General features: G+C 47.7%; 21 non-coding genes across 21 annotated transcripts; all 21 read left to right on the top strand.

Annotated features, from left to right (window-relative positions):
* The first annotated feature begins 1,730 nt into the window (after positions 1–1,730).
* TRNAS-CGA (transfer RNA serine (anticodon CGA)) lies at positions 1,731–1,812 on the top strand. Its single transcript has one exon. It is a non-coding gene; the product is annotated as a tRNA-Ser (tRNA).
* A 7,552-nt stretch (positions 1,813–9,364) lies between these two features.
* On the top strand, positions 9,365–9,446 carry TRNAS-UGA (transfer RNA serine (anticodon UGA)). Its single transcript has one exon. It is a non-coding gene; the product is annotated as a tRNA-Ser (tRNA).
* Positions 9,447–9,989: 543 nt separating this feature from the next.
* Positions 9,990–10,071, top strand: TRNAS-UGA (transfer RNA serine (anticodon UGA)). Its single transcript has one exon. It is a non-coding gene; the product is annotated as a tRNA-Ser (tRNA).
* Positions 10,072–10,614: 543 nt separating this feature from the next.
* TRNAS-UGA (transfer RNA serine (anticodon UGA)) lies at positions 10,615–10,696 on the top strand. Its single transcript has one exon. It is a non-coding gene; the product is annotated as a tRNA-Ser (tRNA).
* Positions 10,697–11,237: 541 nt separating this feature from the next.
* Positions 11,238–11,319, top strand: TRNAS-UGA (transfer RNA serine (anticodon UGA)). The gene has a single exon. It is a non-coding gene; the product is annotated as a tRNA-Ser (tRNA).
* Positions 11,320–11,861: 542 nt separating this feature from the next.
* TRNAS-UGA (transfer RNA serine (anticodon UGA)) lies at positions 11,862–11,943 on the top strand. The gene has a single exon. It is a non-coding gene; the product is annotated as a tRNA-Ser (tRNA).
* Positions 11,944–12,489: 546 nt separating this feature from the next.
* On the top strand, positions 12,490–12,571 carry TRNAS-CGA (transfer RNA serine (anticodon CGA)). The gene has a single exon. It is a non-coding gene; the product is annotated as a tRNA-Ser (tRNA).
* A 542-nt stretch (positions 12,572–13,113) lies between these two features.
* On the top strand, positions 13,114–13,195 carry TRNAS-CGA (transfer RNA serine (anticodon CGA)). The gene has a single exon. It is a non-coding gene; the product is annotated as a tRNA-Ser (tRNA).
* A 543-nt stretch (positions 13,196–13,738) lies between these two features.
* On the top strand, positions 13,739–13,820 carry TRNAS-UGA (transfer RNA serine (anticodon UGA)). Its single transcript has one exon. It is a non-coding gene; the product is annotated as a tRNA-Ser (tRNA).
* A 541-nt stretch (positions 13,821–14,361) lies between these two features.
* On the top strand, positions 14,362–14,443 carry TRNAS-UGA (transfer RNA serine (anticodon UGA)). Its single transcript has one exon. It is a non-coding gene; the product is annotated as a tRNA-Ser (tRNA).
* A 546-nt stretch (positions 14,444–14,989) lies between these two features.
* Positions 14,990–15,071, top strand: TRNAS-CGA (transfer RNA serine (anticodon CGA)). Its single transcript has one exon. It is a non-coding gene; the product is annotated as a tRNA-Ser (tRNA).
* Positions 15,072–15,613: 542 nt separating this feature from the next.
* TRNAS-CGA (transfer RNA serine (anticodon CGA)) lies at positions 15,614–15,695 on the top strand. The gene has a single exon. It is a non-coding gene; the product is annotated as a tRNA-Ser (tRNA).
* Positions 15,696–16,237: 542 nt separating this feature from the next.
* TRNAS-UGA (transfer RNA serine (anticodon UGA)) lies at positions 16,238–16,319 on the top strand. Its single transcript has one exon. It is a non-coding gene; the product is annotated as a tRNA-Ser (tRNA).
* A 543-nt stretch (positions 16,320–16,862) lies between these two features.
* Positions 16,863–16,944, top strand: TRNAS-UGA (transfer RNA serine (anticodon UGA)). The gene has a single exon. It is a non-coding gene; the product is annotated as a tRNA-Ser (tRNA).
* Positions 16,945–18,112: 1,168 nt separating this feature from the next.
* TRNAS-CGA (transfer RNA serine (anticodon CGA)) lies at positions 18,113–18,194 on the top strand. Its single transcript has one exon. It is a non-coding gene; the product is annotated as a tRNA-Ser (tRNA).
* A 542-nt stretch (positions 18,195–18,736) lies between these two features.
* On the top strand, positions 18,737–18,818 carry TRNAS-UGA (transfer RNA serine (anticodon UGA)). Its single transcript has one exon. It is a non-coding gene; the product is annotated as a tRNA-Ser (tRNA).
* Positions 18,819–19,984: 1,166 nt separating this feature from the next.
* Positions 19,985–20,066, top strand: TRNAS-UGA (transfer RNA serine (anticodon UGA)). Its single transcript has one exon. It is a non-coding gene; the product is annotated as a tRNA-Ser (tRNA).
* Positions 20,067–20,607: 541 nt separating this feature from the next.
* On the top strand, positions 20,608–20,689 carry TRNAS-CGA (transfer RNA serine (anticodon CGA)). Its single transcript has one exon. It is a non-coding gene; the product is annotated as a tRNA-Ser (tRNA).
* A 542-nt stretch (positions 20,690–21,231) lies between these two features.
* TRNAS-UGA (transfer RNA serine (anticodon UGA)) lies at positions 21,232–21,313 on the top strand. The gene has a single exon. It is a non-coding gene; the product is annotated as a tRNA-Ser (tRNA).
* Positions 21,314–21,856: 543 nt separating this feature from the next.
* Positions 21,857–21,938, top strand: TRNAS-UGA (transfer RNA serine (anticodon UGA)). Its single transcript has one exon. It is a non-coding gene; the product is annotated as a tRNA-Ser (tRNA).
* A 1,169-nt stretch (positions 21,939–23,107) lies between these two features.
* On the top strand, positions 23,108–23,189 carry TRNAS-CGA (transfer RNA serine (anticodon CGA)). Its single transcript has one exon. It is a non-coding gene; the product is annotated as a tRNA-Ser (tRNA).
* The last annotated feature ends 405 nt before the right edge of the window (positions 23,190–23,594 follow it).

The following is a 23,594-nucleotide window of genomic DNA, read 5'->3' as shown; positions in this document are numbered from 1 at the left end:
CTCATCAAGTCACAGAGTTAAATGGCAAAAACTCAAACTAGATGTAAACATTGAAACAATTTCCACACCTAGGAAGTGTTTTAGAGAGCAGGTGGCTCGGAAGGGTTTGTAGTCTGGACCTATCCTGCCTGATCTAGACAAGTTACGAAATGAGTAATTATTTTTATGAAGCGTGTCTTGATTAGGCTTTTGGACTCTTTCTGAGTACACTTAAGGGCCCGTTGCCACCGCCTTAATATATGGAAACGAGGGTAGAAATGTGCAGTGATTGATTATTGCTCATCTGTGCCCTGTCACTCATTTTGAGTGATGCATATTGCTATTTTTATTAATTGTATGAAAGTATGCGAAATAAGTGAGGACAACAGGGCACTGCTGGTATGTGCCCCGTCCTTCCGTTTCTTTATTTTTTAGGTCTCGACCTGACATGAGTAGCGCATGGCTCGTATACGACAACAGTGACATCATACTCAAGCAGCTGCGATGGCCGAGTGGTTAAGGCGTTGGACTTGAAATCCAATGGGGTTTCCCTGCGTAGGTTCGAATTCTGCTTGCAGCGGCATGAGATTTTGCATGAACACCATTTGGTTAAGTTAAGTAAATGTTCACTTCTCATTACGCAATCCTCATCAAGTCACAGAGTTAAACTGCAAAAACTCAAACTAGATGTAAACATTGAGACAATTTCCACACCCAGGATGTGTTTTAGAGAGCAGGTGGCTCGGAAGGTTTCCTAGTCTGGACCTGTCCTGCCTGATCTAGACAAGTCATGAAAAGAATACTTTTTTTTATGAAGCGTGTCTTGTTTAAGCTTTTGGACTCTTTCTGAGTACACTTAAGGGCCCGTTGCCACCGCCGTAATATAGGGAAACGAGGATAGAAATGTGCAGTGATTGATTACCGCTCATCGGTGCCCTGTCACTCACTTTGAGTGATGCGTATTGCTATTTTTATTAATTGTATGAAAGCATGCAAAATAAGTGAGGACAACAGGGCACTGCTGGTACGTGCCCCGTCCTTCTGTTACTTTACTTTTTATGTCTCGGCCTGACGTGAGTAGTGCATGGCTCGTATACGACAATTGTGACATCATACTCACGCAGCTGCGATGGCCAAGTGGTTAAGGCGTTGGACTTGAAATCCAATGGGGTTTCCCCGCTTAGGTTCGAATCCTGCTTGCAGCGGCATGATATTTTGCATGAACACTATTTGGTTTAGTTAAGTAAATGTTCACTCCTTGTTACGCAATCCTCTTCAAGTCACAGAGTTAAACGGCAAAAACTCAAACTAGATGTAAACATTGAGACAATTTCCACACCCAGGAAGTGTTTTAGAGAGCAGGTGCCTCGGAAGGGTTCGTAGTCTTGACCTGTCCTGCATGATCTAGACAAGTCACGAAAAGAGTAATTATTTTTTTTATGAAGCGTGTCTTGTTTAGGCTTTTGGACTCTTTCTTAGTACACTTAAGGGCACGTTACCACCGCCGTAATATAGGGAAAAGAGGGTAGAAATGCGCAGTGATTGATTACCGCTCATCTGTGCCCTGTCACTCACTTTGAGTGATGCTTGTTGCTATTTTTATTAATTCTATGAAAGCATTCAAAATAAGTGGGGGATACAGGGCACTGCTGGTACGTGCCCAGTCCTGCCGTTACTTTAATTTTTAGGTCTCGGCCTGACGTGAGCAGCGTATGGCTCGTATACGACAACAGTGACGTCATACTCATGCAGCTGCGATGGCCGAGTGGTTAAGGCGTTGGACTCGAAATCCAATGGGGTTTCCCAGCGCAGGTTCGAATCCTGCTTGCAGCGTAGTGTGATTTTGCATGAACACCATTTAGTTTAGTTAAGTAAATGTTCACTTCTCGTTACGCAATCCTCATCAAGTCACAGAGTTAAATGGAAAAAACTCAAACTAGATGTAAACATTGAGACAATATACACACCCAGGAAGTGTTTTAGAGAGCTGGTGGCTCGGAAGGGTTTGTAGTCTGGACCTGTCCTGCCTGATCTAGACAAATCATGAAAAGAGTACTTTTTTTTATGATGCATGTCTTGTTTAGGCTTTTGGACTCTTAATATAGGGAAAAGTGGGTAGAAACATGCAGTGATTGATTACCACTCATCTGTGCCCTTTCACTCACTTTGAGTGATGCATGTTGCTATTTTTATTAATTGTATGAAAGCATGCAAAATAAGTGAGGACAACAGGGCACTGCTGGTATGTGCCCCGTCCTTCCGTTACTTTAGTTTTTTAGGTCTCGACCTGACATGAGTAGCGCATGGCTCGTATACGACAACAGTGACATCATACTCACGCAGCTGCGATGGCCGAGTGGTTAAGGCGTTAGACTTGAAATCCAATGGGGTTTCCCCGCGTATGTTCGAATCCTGCTTGCAGCTGCATGAGATTTTGCATGAACACCATTTGGTTTAGTTAAGTAAATGTTCACTTCTCATTACGCAATCCTCATTAAGTCACAGAGTTAAACTGCAAAAACTCAAACTAGATGTAAACATTGAGACAATTTCCACACCCAGGAAGTGTTGTAAAGAGCAGGTGGCTCGGAAGGGTTCGTAGTCTGGACCTGTCCTGCCTGATCTAGACAAGTCATGAAAAGAGTACTTTTTTTATGAAGCGTGTCTTGTTTAAGCTTTTGGACTCTTACTGAGTACACTTAAGGGTCCGTTGCCACCGACGTAATATAGGGAAATGAGGATAGAAATGTGCAGTGATTGATTACCGCTCATCTGTGCCCTGTCACTCATTTTGAGTGATGCGTATTGCTATTTTTATTAATTGTATGAAAGTATGCGAAATAAGTGAGGACAACAGGGCACTGCTGGTATGTGCCTAGTCCTTCCGTTACTTTATTTTTTAGGTCTCGACCTGACATGAGTAGTGCATGGCTCGTATACGACAACAGTGACATCATACTCACGCAGCTGCGATGGCCGAGTGGTTAAGGCGTTGGACTTGAAATCCAATGGGGTTTCCCCGCGTAGGTTCGAATACTGCTTGCAGAGTCATGAGATTTTGCATGAACACCATTTGGTTTAGTTAAGTAAATGTTCACTTCTCGTTACGCAATCCTCATCAAGTCACAGAGTTAAACGGCAAAAACTCAAACTAGATGTAAACATTGAGACAATTTCCACACCCAGGAAGTGTTTTAGAGAGCAGGTGCCTCAGAAGGGTTAGTAATCTGAAAGAAACACGTTAGTGTTAGATTCCTTACCTTAGAATATCCCCAGGCGTCAGTCTGGATCCGGAAACTTTTGCGTAGCAGTACCCCTGCGCGTCGGTAGGCGTCGTCTGCAGGCGTCCCCTGCGGCTCCGCGTCCGTCGTCGGCGTTGTGCGCCGTGATGACGTCGCTGGAGTATATAGACGCCGCCTCCGCGCGCTGATGTCAGTTCTTCTTTTTTCCGCGCCAGTGGACGCAGATCTGAAGAGCAGTACTCCGGTCTTTTGACCAAGTTTTTTCGTTGTTATTTCTCTAATTGTGCCTGGTAGGATGCCTGGGTTCAAGCACTGTGATGACTGTGAGCGCACGATGTCGGTCACAGACCATCACCGCCTCTGTCTCCGGTGTCTGGGCCCCGACCACGACGTGGACTCCTGTGTCGACTGCCGGGCCCTCACCAACAAGGCTAGGTGGGAGCGGTCCCGCAAGCTGCTGGAGCTCCGGGTGTCGGCCCCACGTCGGGACCGGGAGCGGTCCCGGTCCGGCCGGAGGTCGAGAGAGCGTTCGAGGGAGCGGTCGCGGAGCCGCGCCGAGCATTCCGGAAGTCGACACCACTCGTCAGGCTCATCAGGTAAGAGGCACAAGAAGTCGGGGCGTCGTCATCGTACCTCCGACTCCCCCTGACGCTCGCGCGATGCGGCCGGGGGCTCGGGTGACCCCAACCCCGCGGCTCCGCGAGAGTCGCCGGCGCGGCCTGCCTCATACCCTCCGGTCCCTGGGCATGGCGCGACGCCTGAGGAGATCGAGGTGTTCCTCATGGCCATGAGGGCGCTCGCTTCTCCGACGGGGCCTACGGCGCCTTCGGGCCCAATGCTACCGTCTGGGGGCCCTGGCGGTTCGGGTGTCCCTGCCTCGGCGCCGTCGGGTGCTCCGGCCCCGGCGCCGCCGACGGCTCCGACCCCGGCGCCGCAAGGGCCTTCGGGATCGGCGCCGGCTGGTCTTCCGGCCTCCCCGGCGCCGTTACCATCGGGGTTACCCCCGACGCCGCCCCCGCGCGGCGCCGGTTCTCCGGTGCTGGCTCCGGCCGGCGGCGGGGTTCCGGCACCGGCTCCGGGCGGCGCCGTCCCCTTACCTTCACCGACGCCGGACGCGGCGCCAGACGGGCATCGCTCGACACCGGTCCCGGCGCCGATGGGGCCCATGAACCCCGAGGAGCCGGTCTACATCGTTGACTCCGAATACGGAGAAGATGAAGAGTTCGGTGAAGGTTGGGAGGGGTCCGAGGACCCTCTGTCACGCGAGTGCCAGTATGACCCGGACTGGACAGGTGACTTGGGGGATGCCAGTGGTCTGGACGACTCTCCTAACCCTGGTTTGATCTCTCCTCCTTCCAGGGCATCGGTGGAGGGAGCTGCCTATTCTGTGGTGCTGATGAGGGCTGCCAAGGCCTTACACCTTGAGCTCCCCGTCGCGGCCGTGAGGCCTAACATCCTCACCGAGGTCTTCAAACCGCAGTCATGCCCACAGGAGCCACTGCTGCCATTTAATGAAGCCTTGTCAGACGTTCTGTTGGGCACGTGGTCCAGGCCCGCTTCAGGTGCGCCTGTTGATCGGAACGTGGCCAGGCGCCACCGTCCTTGTCCGGACGACCCCAAGTTCCTGTCTACCCACCCCACCACTGAGAGTCTGGTGATCCAGGCCTCGACCTCCCAGTCCGCAGTCACGTCGGCCCCGCCCGACCGGGAATCCAAGAGGTATGACCAATTTGGCAAGAAGGTCTTCTCGTCCATTAGTTTGGGCCTGCGGTCTTGCAACACCGCTTGCCTCTTGGGCCGCTACACCCACTCTGTGTGGGATACGGTCGCGGAACTGCTGCCAGAATGCCCCATGGAGGTGCGGGCAAAACTCGGTCAAGCTGTGGCTGAGGGCCGGGATGCAGCAAAATATTCGATACGGTGTGGTCTTGATACGACCGACTCGCTGGGCAGGGCTATGTCAACGACGGTGGCGATTCGTCGCCACGCCTGGCTGAGATCCGCCAATTTTTCGGCTGATGTCCAGAATACCTTGATGGACATGCCGTTTGATGGCTGTCACCTGTTCGGTGACAAGGCGGACCACGCGCTGGAACGCTTCAAGGACTCCAGGGTCACGGCCAAGTCCTTGGGTCTCTCGACCCAGCGTCAGCAAACGGGTTCGTTTCGTCCCTTTCGTGGCCAAGGAAGGGGCGCCCCCACACGTGCTGCCAGCCACGCGCCGCAACAATCCTTTCAACGCGGTGGCGGCCGTGGAAACCGCCGTGGTGGCGGTCGGGGACAACGGCGGGGTCAGACCACACCTTCCCCCGCAGCATCTACCCCTAAATCCTCCTAGTCCTTGCTTTCGGCCCCATGTGACGCCAGTGGGTGGCAGGGTTCGCCATCACCACGCTCACTGGCGCACGATCACTTCGGACAGGTGGGTGCTGCAAATCGTCCGAAGGGGCTACTCCCTCCCCTTCGAGACCTCTCCTACAGCCATGCCACCGCAGAACCACGGTGTGTCGGGGGACCACTTGACACTTCTGCAGGAGGAAGTTACGGCCCTCTTGGCCAAGGGGGCCATCGAGCGCGTTCCTGGGCCAGAAGTAGGGTGTGGTTGCTATTCCCACTACTTTCTGGTGCCCAAGAAGGACAAGGGGGGCCTACGTCCTATCTTGGATCTAAGGAACGTCAACGGCTTCCTCCGGAAGGAGAAGTTCAAGATGTTGACGTTAGCTCAGGTCTTGGCTGCTCTAGACCCACAAGACTGGATGGTAGCGTTGGACTTGCAGGACGACTATTTTCACATTCCCGTCCTGCCGGCCCACCGGCGTTACCTGCGGTTCACGGTAGGCCTGGAGCACTTTCAGTTTATCGGGCTCCCCTTCGGCCTTACCAGCGCCCCACGGGTGTTCACAAAGGTGATGGCGGTGGTCGCAGCCCATCTGCGCAGGTTGGGGGTTTCAGTCTTCCCCTACCTAGACGACTGGTTGTTGAAGGCGGGCTCGCCCCAGACAGTCGTCCACCACCTTCAGATGACGGCAGACCTCTTGCACGACCTGGGGTTCTCCATCAATGTGCCGAAATCACACTTGTGTCCCTCTCAAAAGCTCCTTTTCATCGGAGCGGTTCTGGACTCAGCGCAGTTTCGGGTTTATCCTCCGGAACGGCGGGTTCAGGATATTCAGGCTTTGATTCCCATCTTTCAGCCGCTATCCCGAGTTTCGGTCAGGTTGACGCTGCGGCTGCTGGGACTGATGGCTTCCTGCATCCTTTTGGTGCATCACGCCCGGTGGCGGATGCGGGCTCTGCAGTGGGACCTGAAGTCGGAGGGCACTGCGAGACAACTGCAGTGGTGGCTTACGGACCGCGATTGGGTCAGGGGCAAGTCCCTCTCCCTTCCCCAACCGGAGCACGTTGTCGTGACGGACGCGTCCCTCCAGGGCTGGGGTGGCCACTTGGGAGAGGCAGAGATCAGAGGCATCTGGTCTCCGGCGGAGTCCCGGCTCCATATCAACCTGTTGGAGCTGCGGGCGATTCGTCTGGCACTGAAGGCATTCCTCCCCTTTGTCAACGGGAGTGTAGTGCAGGTGTTCACCGACAACACCACCGCCATGTGGTACTGCAACAAACAGGGCGGAGTGGGGTCGTGGACCCTTTGCCAGGAGGCTCTGTGCCTCTGGCAATGGCTGGAACGTCAGGGCGTGACTCTGACGGTTCAACACCTGGCAGGTTCCCTGAATGCCAGGGCGGACGAACTCAGCCGTCGGTGCTCGATGGATCACGAATGGCGTCTGAACTCGGACGTGGCGCAAGGCATCTTTCTGCAATGGGGAGAGCCTTGGTTAGATCTATTCGCCACAGAAGAGAACGCGCAATGTCATCAGTTCTGCGCGTTGGAGTTTCCAAGACGGCACTCGCACGGCGACGCCTTTCGGCGCGAGTGGAGTTGCGGTCTGTTATACGCCTTTCCGCCTATACCACTTCTGCCCAGAGTGCTGAAGAAGATCAGGCGCGACCGGGCCCAAGTTATCCTTGTGGCTCCGGACTGGGCTCGAAGATACTGGTATCCCGAGCTACTCAGCATGTCAGTCGGTCCCCCGATCCGCCTGCCCCTTCAGGAGGACCTTCTGTCGCAGCAGCAGGGGACGGTCCTCCACCCGAACCTGTCCAGTCTCCACCTCCATGCTTGGAGATTGAGCGGCAGCAGTTGAGGCCATTTGACTTGCCTCCTGAAGTCTGTGATGTTTTTCTGGCAGCCAGGCGTTCCTCCACTAAGTCGGTATACGCCTGTCGGTGGAACAGATTTGTGGCATGGTGCACAGCAAAGGCTGTGGATCCTCTTTCTGCCCCTCTTTCGGAGGTTCTTCTGTTTCTTCTTTCTCTTGCCCAGCAGGGCTCTGCTCTGGGCACTATCAAGGGCTACCTTTCTGCCCTTTCAGCCTTTTTGAGGCTTCCTGATCAGCCTTCTTTGTTCAAATCCCCGATTGTAACTCGATTCTTGAAAGGCATCACTCACATGTTTCCACCTGTTCCGTTTGTGATGCCTCAGTGGGATTTGAACCTGGTTCTAACTTTCCTGATGTGTGCTCCCTTTGAGCCCCTTCATTCTTGCCCTCTCCGTCTCCTGACTTTAAAGACGGCTTTCCTGGTTGCCATCACCTCTGCCAGGAGGGTGAGTGAGCTCCAGGCTCTTTCTGTCCAGCCTCCTTTCCTGTCCATTCATTCTGACAAGGTGGTTCTGAGGACTAGACCTTCTTTCCTGCCCAAGGTTGTTTCGGCCTTTCACATCGGGCAGTCCATCACCCTCCCTTCCTTCTTCCCGCCTCCGCTTCCTTCAAAGGATGAAGAGCGGCTCCATCGTCTGGACCCAAAACGTGCGCTATCATTTTACATGGATCGCACTCGCCAGTTCCGGGTGGATGACCAACTGTTTGTTGGCTACGTGGGTGCGAAGAAGGGACGGGCGGTTTGTAAACGAACCATCTCTCGATGGGTCGTCCTCTGCATCAAAGCGTGCTACTCTTTGGCTCGGAAGGAGCCTCCTGTTGGGCTGAGGGCCCATTCCACTCGGGCCACGGCGGCTACTACTGCCCTAGGCCGGGGAGTCCCCTTGCAGGACATTTGCCAGGCGGCTACGTGGGCCTCGCTGCACACCTTTGCGAGGCACTACTGCCTGGACAGTCAAGTCCAGAGGGATGGCTTCTTTGGCCGTTCTGTCCTCCAGGACTTTCTGGTGTAGTTTTGTATTGGTTCGCAGACCCACCACCGGGGTTGGTATTGCTGGGGTATGTATTCTAAGGTAAGGAATCTAACACTAACGTGTTTCTTTCAGATGAACAAGTTACTTACCTTCGGTAACGATATATCTGTAAGAAACATTAGTTAGTGTTAGATTCCTTACCGAACCCACCCATCCTCCCCGTTCTGCGAACTGATACCTAGGGTTAAGGTCATCCCTTTCAGGGCCCTAGTTTTACATGGCACCAGCGTTGGTTCTCTCATGGCTCTGCGTCTCCTGGCGCGGAAAAGCTGTGTGCAAAGAACTGACGTCAGCGCGCGGAGGCGGCGTCTATATACTCCAGCGACGTCATCACGGCGCACAACGCCGACGACGGACGCGGAGCCGCAGGGGACGCCTGCAGACGACGCCTACCGACGCGCAGGGGTACTGCTACGCAAAAGTTTCCAGATCCAGACTGACGCCTGGGGATATTCTAAGGTAAGGAATCTAACACTAACTAATGTTTCTTACAGATATATCGTTACCGAAGGTAAGTAACTTGTTCGTCTGGACCTGTCCTGCATGATCTAGACAAGTCACGAAAAGAGTAATTTTTTTTTTTATGAAGCGTGTCTTGTTTAGGCTTTTGGACTCTTTCTGAGTATACTTAAGGGCCCGTTGCCACCGCCGTAATATATGGCAACAAGGGTAGAAATGTGCAGTGATTGATTACCGCTCATCTGTGCCCTGTCACTCATTTTGAGTGATGCATATTGCTATTTTTATTAATTGTATGAAAGTATGCGAAATAAGTGAGGACAACAGGGCACTGCTGGTATGTGCCCAGTCCTTCCGTTACTTTATTTTTTAGGTCTCGACCTGACATGAGTAGCGCATGGCTCGTATACGACAACAGTGACATCTTACTCACGCAGCTGCGATGGCCGAGTGGTTAAGGCGTTGGACTTGAAATCCAATGGGGTTTCCCCGCGTAGGTTCGAATCCTGCTTGCAGCGGCATGAGATTTTGCATGAACACCATTTGGTTAAGTTAAGTAAATGTTCACTTCTCATTACGCAATCCTCATCAGGTCACAGAGTTAAACTGCAAAAACTCAAACTAGATGTAAACATTGAGACAATTTCCACACCCAGGAAGTGTTTTAGAGAGCAGGTGGCTCGGAAGGGTTCGTAGTCTGGACCTGTCCTGCCTGATCTAGACAAGTCATGAAAAGAGTACTTTTTTTTATGAAGCGTGTCTTGTTTAAGCTTTTGGACACTTTCTGAGTACACTTAAGGGCCCGTTGCCACCGCCGTAATATAGGGAAACGAGGATAGAAATGTGCAGTGATTGATTACCACTCATCGGTGCCCTGTCTCTCACTTTGAGTTATGCGTATTGCTATTTTTATTAATTGTATGAAAGCATGCAAAATAAGTGAGGACAACAGGGCACTGCTGGTACGTGCCCAGTCCTTCTGTTACTTTATTTTTTAGGTCTCGACCTGACATGAGTAGCGCATGGCTCGTATACGACAACAGTGACATCATACTCACGCAGCTGCGATGGCCGAGTGGTTAAGGCGGTGGACTTGAAATCCAATGGGGTTTCCCCGCGTAGGTTCGAATCCTGCTTGCAGCGGCATGAGATTTTGCATGAACACCATTTGGGTTAGTTAAGTAAATGTTCACTTCTCATTACGCAATCCTCATCAAGTCAGAGAGTTAAACTGCAAAAACTCAAACTAGATGTAAACATTGAGACAATTTCCACACCCAGGAAGTGTTTTAGAGAGCAGGTGGCTCGGAAGGGTTCGTAGTCTGGACCTGTCCTGCCTGATCTAGACAAGTCATGAAAAGAGTACTTCTTTTTATGAAGCGTGTCTTGTTTAAGCTTTTGGACACTTTCTGAGTACACTCAAGGGCCCTTTGCCACCGCCGTAATATAGGGAAACGAGGATAGAAATGTGCAGTGATTGATTACCACTCATCTGTGCCCTTTCACTCACTTTGAGTGATGCATTTTGCTATTTTTATTAATTGTATGAAAGCATGCAAAATAAGTGAGGACAACAGGGCACTGCTGGTACGTGCCCCGTCCTTCCGTTACTTTATTTTTTTGGTCTCTGCCTGACATGAGCAGAGCATGGCTCGTATACGACAACTGTGACATCATACTCATGCAGCTGCGATGGCCGAGTGGTTAAGGCGTTGGACTTGAAATCCAATGGGGTTTCCCTGCGCAGGTTTGAATCCTGCTTGCAGCGTAGTGTGATTTTGCACGAACACCATTTGGTTTAGTTAAGGAAATGTTCACTTCTCGTTACGCAATCCTCATCAAGTCACAGAGTTAAATGGCAAAAACTCAAACTAGATGTAAACATTGAAACAATTTCCACACCTAGGAAGTGCTTTAGAGAGCAGGTGGCTCGGAAGGGTTTGTAGTCTGGACCTATCCTGCCTGATCTAGACAAGTTACGAAATGAGTACTTTTTTTATGATGCATGTCTTGTTTAGGCTTTTGGACACTTTCTTAGTACACTTAAGGGCCCGTTGCCACCGCCGTAATATATGGAAACGAGTGTAGAAATGTGCAGTGATTGATTACCGCTCATCTGTGCCCTGTCACTCATTTTGAGTGATGCATATTGCTATTTTTATTAATTGTATGAAAGTATGCGAAATAAGTGAGGACAACAGGGCACTGCTGGTATGTGCCCGTCCTTCCGTTACTTTATTTTTTAGGTCTCGACCTCACATGAGTAGCGCATGGCTCGTATACGACAACAGTGACATCATACTCACGCAGCTGCGATGGCCGAGTGGTTAAGGCGTTGGACTTGAAATCCAATGGGGTTTCCCCGCGTAGGTTCGAATCCTGCTTGCAGCGGCATGAGTTTTTGCATGAACACCATTTGGTTTAGTTAAGTAAATGTTCACTTCTCATTACGCAATCCTCATCAAGTCACAGAGTTAAACTGCAAAAACTCAAACTAGATGTAAACATTGAGACAATTTCCACACCCAGGAAGTGTTTTAGAGAGCAGGTGGCCCGGAAGGGTTCGTAGTCTGGACCTGTCCTGCCTGATCTAGACAAGTCATGAAAAGAGTACTTTTTTTATGAATTGTGTCTTGTTTAAGCTTTTGGACTCTTTCTGAGTACACTTAAGGGCCCGTTGCCACCGCCGTAATATAGGGAAACGAGGATAGAAATGTGCAGTGATTGATTACCACTCATCGGTGCCCTGTCTCTCACTTTGAGTTATGCGTATTGCTATTTTTATTAATTGTATGAAAGCATGCAAAATAAGTGAGGACAACAGGGCACTGCTGGTACGTGCCCCGTCCTTCTGTTACTTTATTTTTTATGTCTCGGCCTGATGTGAGTAGTGCATGGCTCGTATACGACAACTGTGACATCATACTCACGCAGCTGCGATGGCCCAGTGGTTAAGGCGTTGGACTTGAAATCCAATGGGGTTTCCCTGCGCAGGTTCGAATCCTGCTTGCAGCGTAGTGTGATTTTGCATGAACACCATTTGGTTAAGTTAAGTAAATGTTCACTTCTCGTTACGCAATCCTCATCAAGTCACAGAGTTAAACGGCAAAAACTCAAACTAGATGTAAACATTGAGACAATTTCCACACCCAGGAAGTGTTTTAGAGAGCAGGTGCCTCGGAAGGGTTCGTAGTCTGGACCTGTCCTGCATGATCTAGACAAGTCACGAAAAGAGTAAATATTTTTTTTATGAAGCGTGTCTTGTTTAGGCTTTTGTACTCTTTCTTAGTACACTTAAGGGCCCGTTACCACCGCCGTAATATAGGGAAAAGAGGGTAGAAATGCGCAGTGATTGATTACCGCTCATCTGTGCCCTGTCACTCACTTTGAGTGATGCTTGTTGCTATTTTTATTAATTGTATGAAAGCATTCAAAATAAGTGGGGGATACAGGGCACTGCTGGTACGTGCCCCGTCCTGCCGTTACTTTAATTTTTATGTCTCGGACTGACGTGAGCAGCGTATGGCTCGTATACGACAACAGTGAGATCATACTCATGCAGCTGTGATGGCCGAGTGGTGAAGGCGTTGGACTCGAAATCCAATGGGGTTTCCCTGCGCAGGTTCGAATCCTGCTTGCAGCGTAGTGTGATTTTGCATGAACACCATTTGGTTTAGTTAAGTAAATGTTCACTTCTCGTTATGCAATCCTCATCAAGTCACAGAGTTAAATGGAAAAAACTCAAACTAGATGTAAACATTGAGACAATTTCCACACCCAGGAAGTGTTTTAGAGAGCTGGTGTCTCGGAAGCGTTTGTAGTCTGGGCCTGTCCTGCCTGATCTAGACAAGTCATGAAAAGAGTACTTTTTTTATGATGCATGTCTTGTTTAGGCTTTTGGACTCTTTCTTAGTACACTTAAGGGCCCGTTACCACCGCCGTAATATAGGGAAATGTGGGTAGAAACATGCAGTGATTGATTACCACTCATCTGTGCCCTTTCACTCACTTTGAGTGATGCATGTTGCTATTTTTATTAATTGTATGAAAGCATTCAAAATAAGTGGGGGATACAGGGCACTGCTGGTACGTGCCCCGTCCTGCCGTTACTTTAATTTTTAGGTCTCGGACTGACGTGAGCAGCGTATGGCTCGTATACGACAACAGTGACAACATACTCATGCAGCTGCGATGGCCGCGTGGTTAAGGCGTTGGACTCGAAATCCAATGGGGTTTCCCTGCGCAGGTTCGAATCCTGCTTGCAGCGTAGTGTGATTTTGCATGAACACCATTTGGTTTAGTTAAGTAAATGTTCACTTCTCATTAGGCAATCCTCATCAAGTCACAGAGTTAAACTGCAAAAACTCAAACTAGATGTAAACATTGAGACAATTTCCACACCCAGGAAGTGTTGTAGAGAGCAGGTGGCTCGGAAGGGTTCGTAGTCAGGACCTGTCCTGCCTGATCTAGACAAGTCATGAAAAGAGTACTTTTTTTTATGAAGCGTGTCTTGTTTAAGCTTTTGGACTCTTTCTGAGTACACTTAAGGGCCCGTTGCCACCGCCGTAATATAGGGAAACGAGGATAGAAATGTGCAGTGATTGATTACCACTCATCGGTGCCCTGTCTCTCACTTTGAGTGATGCGTATTGCTATTTTTATTAATTGTATGAAAGCATGCAAAATAAGTGAGGACAACAGGGCACTGCTGGTACGTGCCCCGTCCTTCTGTTACTTTATTTTTTATGTCTCGGCCTGACGTGAGTAGTGCATGGCTCGTATACGACAACTGTGACATCATACTCACGCAGCTGCGATGGCCGAGTGGTTAAGGCGTTAGACTTGAAATCCAATGGGGTTTCCCCGCGTAGGTTCGAATCCTGCTTGCAGCGTCATGAGATTTTGCATGAACACCATTTGGTTTAGTTAAGTAAATGTTGACTTCTCGTTACGCAATCCTCATCAAGTCACAGAGTTAAACGGCAAAACTCAAACTAGATGTAAACATTGAGAAAATTTCCACACCCAGGAAGTGTTTTAGAGAGCAGGTGGCTCGGAAGGGTTCGTAGTCTGGACCTGTCCTGCCTGATCTAGACAAGTCATGAAAAGAGTACTTTTTTCATGAAGCGTGTCTTGTTTAAGCTTTTGGACTCTTTCTGAGTACACTTAAGGGCCCGTTGCCACCGACGTAATATAGGGAAACGAGGATAGAAATGTGCAGTGATTGATTACCGCTCATCGGTGCCCTGTCACTCACTTTGAGTGATGCGTATTGCTATTTTTATTAATTGTATGAAAGCATGCAAAATAAGTGAGGACAACAGGGCACTGCTGGTACGTGCCCCGTCCTTCTGTTACTTTATTTTTTATGTCTCGGCCTGACGTGAGTAGTGCATGGCTCGTATACGACAACTGTGACATTATACTCACGCAGCTGCGATGGCCGAGTGGTTAAGGCGTTGGGCTTGAAATCCAATGGGGTTTCCCCGCGTAGGTTCGAATCCTTCTTGCAGCGTCATCAGATTTTGCATGAACACCATTTGGTTTAGTTAAGTAAATGTTCACTTCTCGTTACGCAATCCTCATCAAGTCACAGAGTTAAACGGCAAAAACTCAAACTAGATGTAAACATTGAGACAATTTCCACACCCAGGAAGTGTTTTAGAGAGCAGGTGCCTTGGAAGGGTTCGTAGTCTGGACCTGTCCTGCATGATCTAGACAAGTCACGAAAAGAGTAATTATTTTTTTTATGAAGCGTGTCTTGTTTAGGCTTTTGTACTCTTTCTTAGTACACTTAAGGGCCCGTTACCACCGCCGTAATATAGGGAAAAGAGGGTAGAAATGCGCAGTGATTGATTACCGCTCATCTGTGCCCTGTCACTCACTTTGAGTGATGCTTGTTGCTATTTTTATTAATTGTATGAAAGCATTCAAAATAAGTGGGGGATACAGGGCACTGCTGGTACGTGCCCCGTCCTGCCGTTACTTTAATTTTTAGGTCTCGGCCTGACGTGAGCAGCGTATGGCTCGTATACGACAACAGTGACATCATACTCATGCAGCTGCGATGGCCGAGTGGTTAAGGCGTTGGACTCGAAATCCAATGGGCTTTCCCTGCGCAGGTTCGAATCCTGCTTGCAGTGTAGTGTGATTTTGCATGAACACCATTTGGTTTAGTTAAGTAAATGTTCACTTCTCGTTACGCAATCCTCATCAAGTCACAGAGTTAAATGGAAAAAACTCAAACTAGATGTAAACATTGAGACAATTTCCACACCCAGAAAGTGTTTTAGAGAGCTGGTGGCTCGGAAGGGTTTGTAGTCTGGACCTGTCCTCCCTGATCTAGACAAGCCATGAAAAGAGTACTTTTTTTATGATGCATGTCTTGTTTAGGCTTTTGGACTCTTTCTTAGTACACTTAAGGGCCCGTTACCACCGCCGTAATATAGGGAAAAGTGGGTAGAAACATGCAGTGATTGATTACCACTCATCTGTGCCCTTTCACTCACTTTGAGTGATGCATGTTGCTATTTTTATTAATTGTATGAAAGCATGCAAAATAAGTGAGGACAACAGGGCACTGCTGGTACGTGCCCCGTCCTTCCGTTACTTTATTTTTTTGGTCTCTGCCTGACATGAGCAGAGCATGGCGCGTATACGACAACTGTGACATCATACTCATGCAGCTGCGATGGCCGAGTGGTTAAGGCGTTGGACTCGAAATCCAATGGGGTTTCCCTGCGCAGGTTTGAATCCTGCTTGCAGCGTAGTGTGATTTTGCACGAACACCATTTGGTTTAGTTAAGGAAATGTTCACTTCTCGTTACGCAATCCTCATCAAGTCACAGAGTTAAATGGCAAAAACTCAAACTAGATGTAAACATTGAAACAATTTCCACACCTAGGAAGTGTTTTAGAGAGCAGGTGGCTCGGAAGGGTTTGTAGTCTGGACCTATCCTGCCTGATCTAGACAAGTTACGAAATGAGTACTTTTTTTATGATGCATGTCTTGTTTAGGCTTTTGGACTCTTTCTTAGTACACTTAAGGGCCCGTTGCCACCGCCGTAATATATGGAAACGAGGGTAGAAATGTGCAGTGATTGATTACCGCTCATCTGTGCCCTGTCACTCATTTTGAGTGATGCATATTGCTATTTTTATTAATTGTATGGAAGTATGCGAAATAAGTGAGGACAACAGGGCACTGCTGGTATGTGCCCCGTCCTTCCGTTACTTTATTTTTTAGGTCTCGACCTCACATGAGTAGCGCATGGGTCGTATACGACAACAGTGACATCATACTCACGCAGCTGCGATGGCCGAGTGGTTAAGGCGTTGGACTTGAAATCCAATGGGGTTTCCCCGCGTAGGTTGGAATCCTGCTTGCAGCGGCATGAGTTTTTGCATGAACACCATTTGGTTTAGTTAAGTAAATGTTCACTTCTCATTACGCAATCCTCATCAAGTCACAGAGTTAAACTGCAAAAACTCAAACTAGATGTAAACATTGAGACAATTTCCACACCCAGGAAGTGTTTTAGAGAGCAGGTGGCCCGGAAGGGTTCGTAGTCTGGACCTGTCCTGCCTGATCTAGACAAGTCATGAAAAGAGTACTTTTTTTTATGAATTGTGTCTTGTTTAAGCTTTTGGACTCTTTCTTAGTACACTTAAGGGCCCGTTGCCACCGCCGTAATATAGGGAAACGAGGATAGAAATGTGCAGTGATTGATTACCACTCATCGGTGCCCTGTCTCTCACTTTGAGTTATGCGTATTGCTATTTTTATTAATTGTATGAAAGCATGCAAAATAAGTGAGGACAACAGGGCACTGCTGGTACGTGCCTCGTCCTTCTGTTACTTTATTTTTTATGTCTCGGCCTGACGTGAGTAGTGCATGGCTCGTATACAACAACTGTGACATCATACTCACGCAGCTGCGATGGCCGAGTGGTTAAGGCGTTGGACTTGAAATCCAATGGGGTTTCCTTGCGCAGGTTCGAATCCTGCTTGCAGCGTAGTGTGATTTTGCATGAACACCATTTGGTTTAGTTAAGGAAATGTTCACTTCTTGTTCGCAATCCTCATCAAGTCACAGAGTTAAATGGAAAAAACTCAAACTAGATGTAAACATTGAGACAATTTCCACACCCAGGAAGTGTTTTAGAGAGCTGGTGTCTCGGAAGGGTTTGTAGTCTGGGCCTGTCCTGCCTGATCTAGACAAGTCATGAAAAGAGTACTTTTTTATGATGCATGTCTTGTTTAGGCTTTTGGACTCTTTCTTAGTACACTTAAGGGCCCGTTACCACTGCCGTAATATAGGGAAAAGTGGGTAGAAACATGCAGTGATTGATTACCACTCATCTGTGCCCTTTCACTCACTTTGAGTGATGCATGTTGCTATTTTTATTAATTGTATGAAAGCATGCAAAATAAGTGAGGACAACAAGGCACTGCTGGTACGTGCCCCGTCCTTCCGTTACTTTATTTTTTTGGTCTCCGCCTGACATGAGCAGAGCATGGCTCGTATACGACAACAGTGACATCATACTCATGCAGCTGCGATGGCCGAGTGGTTGAGGCGTTGGACTTGAAATCCAATCGGGTTTCCCCGCGTAGGTTCGAATCCTGCTTGCAGCGGCATGAGATTTTGCATGAACACCATTTGGTTAAGTTAAGTAAATGTTCACCTCTCATTACGCAATCCTCATCAAGTCACAGAGTTAAACGGCAAAAACTCAAACTAGATGTAAACATTGAGACAATTTCCACACCCAGGAAGTGTTTTAGAGAGCAGGTGCCTCGGAAGGGTTCGTAGTCTGGACCTGTCCTGCATGATCTAGACAAGTCACGAAAAGAGTAATTATTTTTTTTATGAAGCGTGTCTTGTTTAGGCTTTTGGACTCTTTCTTAGTACACTTAAGGGCCCGTTACCACCGCCGTAATATAGGGAAAAGAGGGTAGAAATGCGCAGTGATTGATTACCGCTCATCTGTGCCCTGTCACTCACTTTGAGTGATGCTTGTTGCTATTTTTATTAATTGTATGAAAGCATTCAAAATAAGTGGGGGATACAGGGCACTGCTTGTACGTGCCCCGTCCTGCCGTTACTTTAATTTTTAGGTCTCGGACTGACGTGAGCAGCGTATGGCTCGTATACGACAACAGTGAGATCATACTCATGTAGCTGTGATGGCCGAGTGGTTAAGGCGTTGGACTCGAAATCCAATGGGGTTTCCCTGCGCAGGTTCGAATCCTGCTTGCAGCGTAGTGTGATTTTGCATGAACACCATTTGGTTTAGTTAAGTAAATGTTCACTTCTCGTTACGCAATCCTCATCAAGTCACAGAGTTAAATGGAAAAAACTCAAACTAGATGTAAACATTGAGACAATTTCCACACCCAGGAAGTGTTTTAGAGAGCTGGTGGCTCGGAAGTGTTTGTAGTCTGGACCTATCCTGCCTGATCTAGACAAGTTACGAAATGAGTACTTTTTTTATGATGCATGTCTTGTTTAGGCTTTTGGACTCTTTCTTAGTACACTTAAGGGCCCGTTGCCACCGCCGTAATATATGGAAACGAGGGTAGAAATGTGCAGTGATTGATTACCGCTCATCTGTGCCCTGTCACTCATTTTGAGTGATGCACATTGCTATTTTTATTAATTGTATGAAAGTATGCGAAATAAGTGAGGACAACAGGGCACTGCTGGTATGTGCCCCGTCCTTCCGTTACTTTATTTTTTAGGTCTCGACCTCACATGAGTAGCGCATGGCTCGTATACGACAACAGTGACATCATACTCACGCAGCTGTGATGGCCGAGTGGTTAAGGCGTTGGACTTGAAATCCAATGGGGTTTCCCCGCGTAGGTTCGAATCCTGCTTGCAGCGGCATGAGTTTTTGCATGAACACCATTTGGTTTAGTTAAGTAAATGTTCACTTCTCATTACGCAATCCTCATCAAGTCACAGAGTTAAACTGCAAAAACTCAAACTAGATGTAAACATTGAGACAATTTCCACACCCAGGAAGTGTTTTAGAGAGCAGGTGGCCCGGAAGGGTTCGTAGTCTGGACCTGTCCTGCCTGATCTAGACAAGTCATGAAAAGAGTACTTTTTTTTATGAATTGTGTCTTGTTTAAGCTTTTGGACTCTTTCTGAGTACACTTAAGGGCCCGTTGCCACCGCCGTAATATAGGGAAACGAGGATAGAAATGTGCAGTGATTGATTACCACTCATCGGTGCCCTGTCTCTCACTTTGAGTTATGCGTATTGCTATTTTTATTAATTGTATGAAAGCATGCAAAATAAGTGAGGACAACAGGGCACTGCTGGTACGTGCCCCGTCCTTCTGTTACTTTATTTTTTATGTCTCGGCCTGACGTGAGTAGTGCATGGCTCGTATACGACAACTGTGCCATCATACTCACGCAGCTGCGATGGCCGAGTGCTTAAGGCGTTGGACTTGAAATCCAATGGGGTTTCCCTGCGCAGGTTCGAATTCTGCTTGCAGCGTAGTGTGATTTTGCATGAACACCATTTGGTTTAGTTAAGTAAATGTTCACTTCTCGTTACGCAATCCTCATCAAGTCACAGAGTTAAATGGAAAAAACTCAAACTAGATGTAAACATTGAGACAATTTCCACACCCAGGAAGTGTTTTAGAGAGATGGTGTCTCGGAAGGGTTTGTAGTCTGGGCCTGTCCTTCCTGATCTAGACAAGTCATGAAAAGAGTACTTTTTTATGATGCATGTCCTGTTTAGGCTTTTGGACTCTTTCTTAGTACACTTAAGGGCCCTTTACCACCGCCGTAATATAGGGAAAAGTGGGTAGAAACATGCAGTGATTGATTACCACTCATCTGTGCCCTTTCACTCACTTTGAGTGATGCATGTTGCTATTTTTATTAATTGTATGAAAGCATGCAAAATAAGTGAGGACAACAAGGCACTGCTGGTACGTGCCCCGTCCTTCCCTTACTTTATTTTTTTGGTCTCCGCCTGACATGAGCAGAGCATGGCTCGTATACGACAACAGTGACATCATACTTATGCAGCTGCGATGGCCGAGTGGTTAAGGCGTTGGACTTGAAATCCAATCGGGTTTCCCCGCGTAGGTTCGAATCCTGCTTGCAGCGGCATGAGATTTTGCATGAACACCATTTGGTTAAGTTAAGTAAATGTTCACTTCTCATTACGCAATCCTCATCAAGTCAGAGAGTTAAACGGCAAAAACTCAAACTAGATGTAAACATTGAGACAATTTCCACACCCAGGAAGTGTTTTAGAGAGCAGGTGCCTCGGAAGGGTTCGTAGTCTGGGCCTGTCCTGCATGATCTAGACAAGCCATGAAAAGAGTCCTTTTTTTATGATGCATGTCTTGTTTAGGCTTTTGGACTCTTTCTTAGTACACTTAAGGGCCCGTTACCACCGCCGTAATATAGGGAAAAGTGGGTAGAAACATGCAGTGATTGATTACCACTCATCTGTGCCCTTTCACTCACTTTGAGTGATGCATGTTGCTATTTTTATTAATTGTATGAAAGCATGCAAAATAAGTGAGGACAACAGGGCACTACTGGTACGTGCCCCGTCCTTCCGTTACTTTATTTTTTGGTCTCTGTCTGACATGAGCAGAGCATGGCTCGTATACGACAACTGTGACATCATACTCATGCAGCTGCGATGGCCGAGTGGTTAAGGCGTTGGACTCGAAATCCAATGGGGTTTCCCTGCGCAGGTTTGAATCCTGCTTGCAGCATAGTGTGATTTTGCACGAACACCATTTGGTTTAGTTAAGGAAATGTTCACTTCTCGTTACGCAATCCTCATCAAGTCACAGAGTTAAATGGCAAAAACTCAAACTAGATGTAAACATTGAAACAATTTCCACACCTAGGAAGTGTTTTAGAGAGCAGGTGGCTCGGAAGGGTTTGTAGTCTGGACCTATCATGCCTGATCTAGACAAGTTACGAAATGAGTACTTTTTTTATGATGCATGTCTTGTTTAGGCTTTTGGACTCTTTCTTAGTACACTTAAGGGCCCGTTGCCACCGCTGTAATATATGGAAACGAGGGTAGAAATGTGCAGTGATTGATTACCGCTCATCTGTGCCCTGTCACTCATTTTGAGTGATGCATATTGCTATTTTTATTAATTGTATGGAAGTATGCGAAATAAGTGAGGACAACAGGGCACTGCTGGTATGTGCCCCGTCCTTCCGTTACTTTATTTTTTAGGTCTCGACCTCACATGAGTAGCGCATGGCTCGTATACGACAACAGTGACATCATACTCACGCAGCTGCGATGGCCGAGTGGTTAAGGCGTTGGACTTGAAATCCAATGGGGTTTCCCCGCGTAGGTTGGAATCCTGCTTGCAGCGGCATGAGTTTTTGCATGAACACCATTTGGTTTAGTTAAGTAAATGTTCACTTCTCATTACGCAATCCTCATCAAGTCACAGAGTTAAACTGCAAAAACTCAAACTAGATGTAAACATTGAGACAATTTCCACACCCAGGAAGTGTTTTAGAGAGCAGGTGGCCCGGAAGGGTTCGTAGTCTGGACCTGTCCTGCCTGATCTAGACAAGTCATGAAAAGAGTACTTTTTTTAATGAATTGTGTCTTGTTTAAGCTTTTGGACTCTTTCTTAGTACACTTAAGGGCCCGTTGCCACCGCCGTAATATAGGGAAACGAGGATAGAAATGTGCAGTGATTGATTACCACTCATCGGTGCCCTGTCTCTCACTTTGAGTTATGCGTATTGCTATTTTTATTAATTGTATGAAAGCATGCAAAATAAGTGAGGACAACAGGGCACTGCTGGTACGTGCCCCGTCCTTCTGTTACTTTATTTTTTATGTCTCGGCCTGACGTGAGTAGTGCATGGCTCGTATACGACAACTGTGACATCATACTCACGCAGCTGCGATGGCCGAGTGGTTAAGGCGTTGGACTTGAAATCCAAAGGGGTTTCCCTGCGCAGGTTCGAATCCTGCTTGCAGCGTAGTGTGATTTTGCATGAACACCATTTGGTTTAGTTAAGTAAATGTTCACTTCTCGTTACGCAATCCTCATCAAGTCACAGAGTTAAATGGAAAAAACTCAAACTAGATGTAAACATTGAGACAATTTCCACACCCAGGAAGTGTTTTAGAGAGCTGGTGTCTCGGAAGGGTTTGTAGTCTGGGCCTGTCCTGCCTGATCTAGACAAGTCATGAAAAGAGTACTTTTTTATGATGCATGTCTTGTTTAGGCTTTTGGACTCTTTCTTAGTACACTTAAGGGCCCGTTACCACCGCCGTAATATAGGGAAAAGTGGGTAGAAACATGCAGTGATTGATTACCACTCATCTGTGCCCTTTCACTCACTTTGAGTGATGCATGTTGCTATTTTTATTAATTGTATGAAAGCATGCAAAATAAGTGAGGACAACAAGGCACTGCTGGTACGTGCCCCGTCCTTCCGTTACTTTATTTTTTTGGTCTCCGCCTGACATGAGCAGAGCATGGCTCGTATACGACAACAGTGACATCATACTCATGCAGCTGCGATGGCCGAGTGGTTGAGGCGTTGGACTTGAAATCCAATCGGGTTTCCCCGCGTAGGTTCGAATCCTGCTTGCAGCGGCATGAGATTTTGCATGAACACCATTTGGTTAAGTTAAGTAAATGTTCACCTCTCATTACGCAATCCTCATCAAGTCACAGAGTTAAACGGCAAAAACTCAAACTAGATGTAAACATTGAGACAATTTCCACACCCAGGAAGTGTTTTAGAGAGCAGGTGCCTCGGAAGGGTTCGTAGTCTGGACCTGTCCTGCATGATCTAGACAAGTCACGAAAAGAGTAATTATTTTTTTTATGAAGCGTGTCTTGTTTAGGCTTTTGGACTCTTTCTTAGTACACTTAAGGGCCCGTTACCACCGCCGTAATATAGGGAAAAGAGGGTAGAAATGCGCAGTGATTGATTACCGCTCATCTGTGCCCTGTCACTCACTTTGAGTGATGCTTGTTGCTATTTTTATTAATTGTATGAAAGCATTCAAAATAAGTGGGGGATACAGGGCACTGCTGGTACGTGCCCCGTCCTGCCGTTACTTTAATTTTTAGGTCTCGGACTGACGTGAGCAGCGTATGGCTCGTATACGACAACAGTGAGATCATACTCATGTAGCTGTGATGGCCGAGTGGTTAAGGCGTTGGACTCGAAATCCAATGGGGTTTCCCTGCGCAGGTTCGAATCCTGCTTGCAGCGTAGTGTGATTTTGCATGAACACCATTTGGTTTAGTTAAGTAAATGTTCACTTCTCGTTACGCAATCCTCATCAAGTCACAGAGTTAAATGGAAAAAACTCAAACTAGATGTAAACATTGAGACAATTTCCACACCCAGGAAGTGTTTTAGAGAGCTGGTGGCTCGGAAGTGTTTGTAGTCTGGACCTATCCTGCCTGATCTAGACAAGTTACGAAATGAGTACTTTTTTTATGATGCATGTCTTGTTTAGGCTTTTGGACTCTTTCTTAGTACACTTAAGGGCCCGTTGCCACCGCCGTAATATATGGAAACGAGGGTAGAAATGTGCAGTGATTGATTACCGCTCATCTGTGCCCTGTCACTCATTTTGAGTGATGCACATTGCTATTTTTATTAATTGTATGA

The sequence above is a fragment of the Lissotriton vulgaris genome, chromosome 11, assembly GCF_964263255.1.
Source record: "Lissotriton vulgaris chromosome 11, aLisVul1.2, whole genome shotgun sequence".
In the NCBI taxonomy this organism is placed as follows: Eukaryota; Metazoa; Chordata; class Amphibia; order Caudata; family Salamandridae; genus Lissotriton; species Lissotriton vulgaris.
This window is presented reverse-complemented; position numbering and strand designations above follow the sequence as displayed.